Raw genomic sequence first — 6,849 nt, 5'->3', positions numbered from 1 at the left:
GACAGACTTATTCCACGCCCACCTATGACGTGGGCCCCACCTCCAGGCTCACTTCCGTATAAATAGGAAGTAGGCCTTACAATCCACTCCAACAGCTTTTCTTCAGCTATTCGCGGAACCAGTGGGGCCCGAACCTTAGAGGGCTGCGCCTATACTCATAGAAGCTGGGTTACATTACGTAACCCCAGTTATATCTCTCACAGGCTCCGCCCTCTACTGGACTCTATGGGTACTACCTTACCCTGCGAGCATTCTCCCACTGAGACTTCTATAGACGTAGCCGGCCTTGGGCGGGCCTACCTGAATGCGTGCGCATCACACCGTATAAAAGGAGGCCTCACCTCCTGACTATCATCCTTTTCTCTTCAGCGGCGGAAGTGTTTTCACGGAGCTTAAAAAGACGAGAGAATAGAGAGTTATGGAGTCAGTTCTTGACCACAGGACCTGTCCGAAATGTCCTAACCTGATCGCGGGAGCGGATCCACACCCCTTCTGCTTCCTATGTATGGGGCCTGACCACGCCGTGAGCTGTATGGGCCCGACACCGGCATGCTCAGCCTGCCAGATGCTTCCTCGGCTCACACGTGAGCATCGTGGGCAGCATTTCCTGTCGGCGGAGGCCCCGCAGGAGGAGGTGGAGGATTCGGAGCTCGACGTCGTCGAGATGGGCGAGTCAGGAGAGGAGGAAGTGGCGTTCCGGTTCTCCCTTCCGTGGGGCCAGTCAAACCCGATTCCGGAGGAGGAGGACGAGGACGCCTCGGTGTCTGGAGGTCCGACTCTCAGGTCTGGCGGCGGAGCGTGTAGGCCTACAGCTCCCCCCACCGCTGCCACCGAGGCCTATAAGCCGCCTGAGACAGGGGTATTACGGCCCGGTGCATCCAGCGCAGCCGACCTTCGTTTCGCCCCAGCTGCCTGATATATGGCGGTGTGTGGAGGCGACATGGCAGCAGCCATTTAAAACGAAGGCCCCAGTAGCCGCTATGGCAGGCATCATCAAGGTGGAGGGCCGCGCGGACACAGCGTGTTCGGGTGTGCCCCCCCTTGATGAGAGCCTGGCGGCCCATCTGCTGCCGGGGGCGGCTGGTTGGGCGGAGGGTAAGCGACCCCTGCCCCCGCTGCCCCGGGACCGAGACATACTGGAATATCTGGACAAGATGTTCAAGCTCGGTACGCAGATGGCGGCTGCAGCAAACAATCTCGGCGTGTTGGGCGTCTCCCTGATCACCCCTCAGGCAGTCGCCCCCGCCCTCCTCTCTCAAGAGGGGAGCGATTATTCGGACCGCGCTATAGGTCAGATGAACAATCTGATTCATGGCGTGGCCGCTGCAGCAGGGCGGGTGATTTCCTTGGCCACAGTGGCGTCTCGTCACGTGTGGTTGGGACTCACTGCCCTATCTAAGAAGGACCGAGAAGATCTCCTCGGAGCCCCCGTGTCTACGGAGGGGCTCTTTGGGTCAATCTCCTCGGTCACCCAGCGCTTCAGCCGCCTGGAGGAGGAAAGGGTCCAACTTAGCCGGATGCTACCGCTGGCCCCTCCTCCGGCCCCGCTACGTGCTCCTCTACGTGCGCAGCGCGACAATGAAGCGGAGGGAGAGGTTCATGAATATGTATGTATGCTTACAATTTTTTCTGTTGCTATTTGATAACTTTGCGTTTTGAAAAGTGGGTGTTGAGAGTTTTCATAGTATGTTTAATACTTAAAACGAAAGTTAGTTATAATCAAAAATAATCAATTATATTCTTGTATAACCCACAATGAAAATGCTTCATATTTTAGGTTTTTCTATAGTTACAGTATAAACAAAACCAAGTGGTTTGTTAAGTTGAGTGTAAGGCCTTTAAGAGTTATGGGTGTCTCTGATAAGAGAGTAGGCCGTTTTTTCCCTCTCCTGTGACAGCAGTTCACAGCGAGGGGGGCTCCTTACTGAAGGAGAAAAACATTGAGGCGTCACAAAGTTGGTTATGATAGCCATAGAACATGTCGGGTCATGTCCAGCCTTGTACATTAGAGGCCATGCCCAGTTTTCCACAAATTGGGTGTAGAGGAGGAGTTTGTTTTTTTGGGGTTTCGATCCGGTTTTTTGAGCATAAAGAGACTGGTTTTTTGAGAGGGCGCGAGAGAGAGGGGGGTTTCCCCTGGTAGACTCTCTCCCGGTAGGCTTTGTCCTTCAGAGCTGGGTTAATAGCTCTCGGTAAGGTTCTCTCAAACTTGGTAAATATCTCTGATATTTGTTGGTTGAAATGCTGAGTGAATTTGGTTTGAATGCTGAGTGAATTTCTTTGAATGCTGAGTGAATTTCTTGGTTGGAATGCTGAGTGGAATGATTTGATGGGAGACGTGGTTGTGAGATGTGGTTGTGATTAGGAACCGCCACCGTGAGGATCTTCCTCCGAAATACCTGCGGGAGATAGGTGTGTGTTTTTGAATGTTAGTACCCGCCATCTGTGTCGGAAAAAAGGTATGAAACTGAATTGATTTGGTGAATGGAAAGTTGAATGCGCTTTTTATTGTCACCGGTCTTTTTATGAGGAAATACCTCTAAATTATATCGGGAGATTTTAAAATGTCACAACTGAATTGGGCAGTTGAAATTAAACATTTTGGTAATAAATGTAAGACTGTGAATTCAAGTTTCATATTTGAACATGATCACAGCACCATTTTTTTTTAGTATGATTATAATGTTATAATGAGAAGGTAAAAACCCTGTATTAGTTTGGACCTATTTTTCTTCAAATAAACTGATCCCACCTTTTGGACTGGGATAACTTAAAAGACAACCTGTGCTCTCCTCTCCTGCTTCAAAGGTAAGACTGCACCCTGCCACACACACTTAGGTAGGAGCACACTCCATTTACTGATATCAAAATCCTTCGGGATCCCTTAAACAGATTAAAAAAGAGTTGTCTGAATTGAAACAGCAGTTAACCTAGGTTCTTCGGGGAGTTATAGAGGTGAGATCTTGCTGACGTTGGTGGATCTGAGCCAATCAGCAAACTTACATAGACTCAATAACTTCGGTCAGGTCAATTAGTAGGTCAGAGTAATTTACCGGAATAAATTATCAGGACCTCTCCGACTCTAAACAACGGGGACGGGCTGCCCGACCTAGGCAGGCTCCTCAGCAGCAGAGAGCGGCCGGGTGGGGTGCGCCGTCTGCCCGGAGCTGACTGGCGGGGGGAGGTAGCGTCTCGGCGGGGGGAGAACAACTCTTCGCCCAGGACGCAAGGGTGAATCCCGCCTCCTCCCTATTTAATGCACAGATTCCGAGAAAAACTTTCAAAAATAAAGAAAGGGTTCATCTGTATCCAAGTCTAAGTGTCCTTTGTTTCCACAATGCTACACTTACACATGATGTCTGTACAAATTCCCCACTCGCCGCCCCAGTCATAACTCCTGTAAGAGAGGAGGCTAGTGGGAGTGCGCAGATGAGAATGATAAAACGCAAGCAAAACTATTGTAGTGCTATACGTGTACAGGGGCATTATGGCCGGCGTATTGCTGTTAGGGAACACACTAAGCCTGGGGCTAAGACTCCAATTAATGCAATTTACCAGAGTGGTAAGAGTTGCATTATGGCAGCACCCGCACTCACAGAGGAGCGCGTGGCGGTGCGTTCAGGGGCCTTAGTAGAAAGCACCACTCCTATAGGGACTCCAATTAATGAGGTCCACCGTAAAAGTGAGAACAGCATTATAAGGGAGCGCGCGCTCACACATGAGCGTGCGGCGGTGCGTTCAAGGTCCTCAGTAAATAATCGGCCCTTTCTGTGTCGACCCTCCATGGGCAAATGTTCCCTTCACGGGGAGTTTTGCGGCGGGACGGGTCGCCAGAGAGTACCACAGCTTTATAGCTGCGGCTCCACAGCTGAGGGCATGCCCTTTAACACAGTGTTATGGGGAATGGAAACTCAGCTGTGTACTATCAAAGTGGATGGACAGGACGCTGAGACGGGGTTATTCACTCCAGTTTTGCAGCGTCCCACCCCCTTTTATGGGCATGCGAAAAGTGAATCTAGTCTCTCAGGAGGAGATGGGTTTCCTCGCAGCAGAGATTCAGGCTCTGGTGCAAAAACAGGCGGTATCTGTTGTGCACCCTCAGCGCATGGAAGAGGGTCTTTATTCCATGTACTTCCTGGTTCTCAAGAAGACAGGGGAATTCAGACCTATTCTAGATCTCCGCGGCCTGAATCGCCACATTTCCCGCAGGAAATTCTGCATGTTGACTGTGAAACAGTTACTGGGGCTTGTGCAGCCGGGCGATTGGTTCACCACCATCGACCTGAAAGACGCGTACTTTCATGTAGAAATTGCTCCAGAGCACAGAAAGTGTCTGCGTTTTGCCTTCCAGGGAATAGCCTACGAGTACAACAGGCTGCCGTTCGGCTATTCCCTATCCCCACGCACATTCAGCAAATGTGTGGCCACAGCGCTTCAACCGCTGCGCGCACACGGCATGAGAGTTTTATTTTACATAGACGACCTCATAGTCATGGCTGGGTCACGGGAACAGGCAATGTTTTGCACAGCACAATTGATCACACACCTGACCAAATTGGGCTTTGCGATCAATTGGAAAAAGAGCACCCCCATACCTCACCAACGGGCGCTGTATTTGGGTGTGGTGCTCGATGCAGGCGCGTCAGAGAGCAGACGTGCGTCCCTTCTTCAGGGGGTGCGCAGGCTGCGACAGGGGGCAATAGTGACAGCTTTTACTGTCATGCAGACATTGGGTCTCATGGCGGCTGCTCACATGGTGGTCCCGTTACGCCTGCAGAGGTGGTTCTCCAGCCTGCGCTTGGATCCCAAGAGGCACAGGCGGCGGCTGGTGACCATCCCCCCCTCAGTGGAGGGCAACCTCCGGTTTTGGGGGTCTCCGGATCACCTCCGGAGGGGGTCTCCACTGGGACGGGTGACCTCCTACATCACAGTGTTCACGGATGCATCCAGAACAGGATGGGGAGGGACCTGCCTGAAGAGGGCTATAGGTGGGCGCTGGGCTCTAACAGAGTCTCGACACAGCAACCTCCTAGAGCTACGGGCGGTAGTGTTAGTCCTCCAGCATTTCAGGCCCCTAATTCAAGGGAGGCATGTAATGGTCAGGAGCGACAACAGCACCACAGTGGCTTACATCAACAGGCAGGGCGGAGTTCGATCTGCCGCCTTGTTGACCACAGCGGAGAGGCTGTGGTTATGGGCTTCAGAGGTGGTGTTATCTCTGAGAGCCCTCCATATCCCGGGACTGGAGAACAGAGGGGCCGACCTCATGTCGAGGAGCGGCCCCCTGCCAGGCGAGTGGGTGCTTCACCCGAGGGTGGTGAAGCAAATCTGGGCCCAGTTCGGGAGAGCGGAAGTGGATCTGTTCGCCAGCCGGCGAAACAGCCACTGTGCCCTGTGGTTCTCCGTGGCTTGGAGCGACGACCCACCCTTGGGGGTGGACGCGTTTGCACACGAGCCATGGCCAAGGAAGCTGCTATACGCCTTTCCACCGCTGCGTCTCATTCTCCCCCTCCTGAGGAGAGTGAGGCGAGAACGTCTGTCAGTCATCCTAGTGGCTCCGTATCGCGTTGGGGCGCCGTGGTACTCAGAGATGACACAGATGAAGGTGGGCCAGCCCTGGGCGGTTCCCCACTTCTGGGGGGCGATGTCTCAAGAGGCAGGTGCAATCGGGGCGTTACCCACTCTCGGCCGTCCTCTCCAGGTTTGGCTCCTGAGAGGAACAGGCTGAGACAGGGTGGATTGTCTGATAGTGTTATTCAGTCTATCCAGGCAGCTAGAGCTGGATCCACCTCCGCCTGTTACAGGCCAAGGTGGCTAGGATTCCAGCGATGGTGTGAGGAACGGAGAATAGAGCCCCGATCTTGTGAGTTTGGCTCTATTTTATCCTTCTTACAGTTACTGGTGGACAGAGGGCTTGCGCATTCAACAGTGAAAGTGTATGCAGCAGCCATCTCGTCCTGCCATGAGGGATTTGGCGGCAGGTCAGCCTTTAGTCAACCACTGGTGTCGCGGTTTTTACAGGGGGTCAGGAGGCTGCGCCCAGTAGTGCACGCCTCCACCCCACAGTGGGACCTGCCCCTAGTGCTCGAGGCTCTGGCCTCGGGGCCGTTTGAGCCTCTGGAGCTCTCCTCTCTGAAAGCATTGTCGTGGAAAACAGCTTTGCTTCTTGCCTTAACGTCAGCCAAAGGAGTGTCCGAGTTAACTGCTCTGTCGGTGCACCCGAGCTGTTTACAGATTCGGGGTGACCAGAGCGGCGCGACACTCAGACCGAACCCCTCCTTTGTGCCCAAGAGCCTAAGGAGTGCGTTCAGGTCAAGGGCTATTCAGTTAGGGGGTTTTAGTCTTCCCCCCCATGGTGGGACCAGGGAGGCTAAACTGCACCTCCTCTGCCCGGTGCGTGCGCTAGCATGTTATGTGGAGAGCACGGCTGCCCTTAGACGCACCGAACAGCTATTCGTGTGCTTCGGCTCTGCGAGTGCATTGCACATGCCTACGGACAGGCAGGGAGAGCCTGCCCCACGGGGGTTCGTGCACACTCCACACGGGCTGTGGCTGCGTCAACAGCCTTATTCAACGGTGTGAGTGTGGAGGATATATGCACAGCGGCGTCTTGGTCGACGCCAGGCCCCTTCATAAGGTTTTATCTCTTGGACATGTCGGGCTCTTTCTCCTCGTCTGTGCTTGCGGGGGTAACACAGGACTGGTAGGGGGGAGGGGGGTTGTGGGTCAGTTGGCATCTGACCCCCTCCCCGGACGTAATGCGCCTTCGCTGTTCTCGGGCCTTCTGAGGGTCCCGGGAGGGGCGCGGGGGGGGCTGGGCCCTTACAGGGCTGGAGGACTACTCTCCTC

Source organism: Gymnodraco acuticeps, unplaced genomic scaffold, assembly GCF_902827175.1.
Source record: "Gymnodraco acuticeps unplaced genomic scaffold, fGymAcu1.1, whole genome shotgun sequence".
Classification (NCBI taxonomy): Eukaryota; Metazoa; Chordata; class Actinopteri; order Perciformes; family Bathydraconidae; genus Gymnodraco; species Gymnodraco acuticeps.
The sequence above is the reverse complement of the archived record's forward strand: the minus strand, read 5'-3'. Positions refer to the sequence as shown.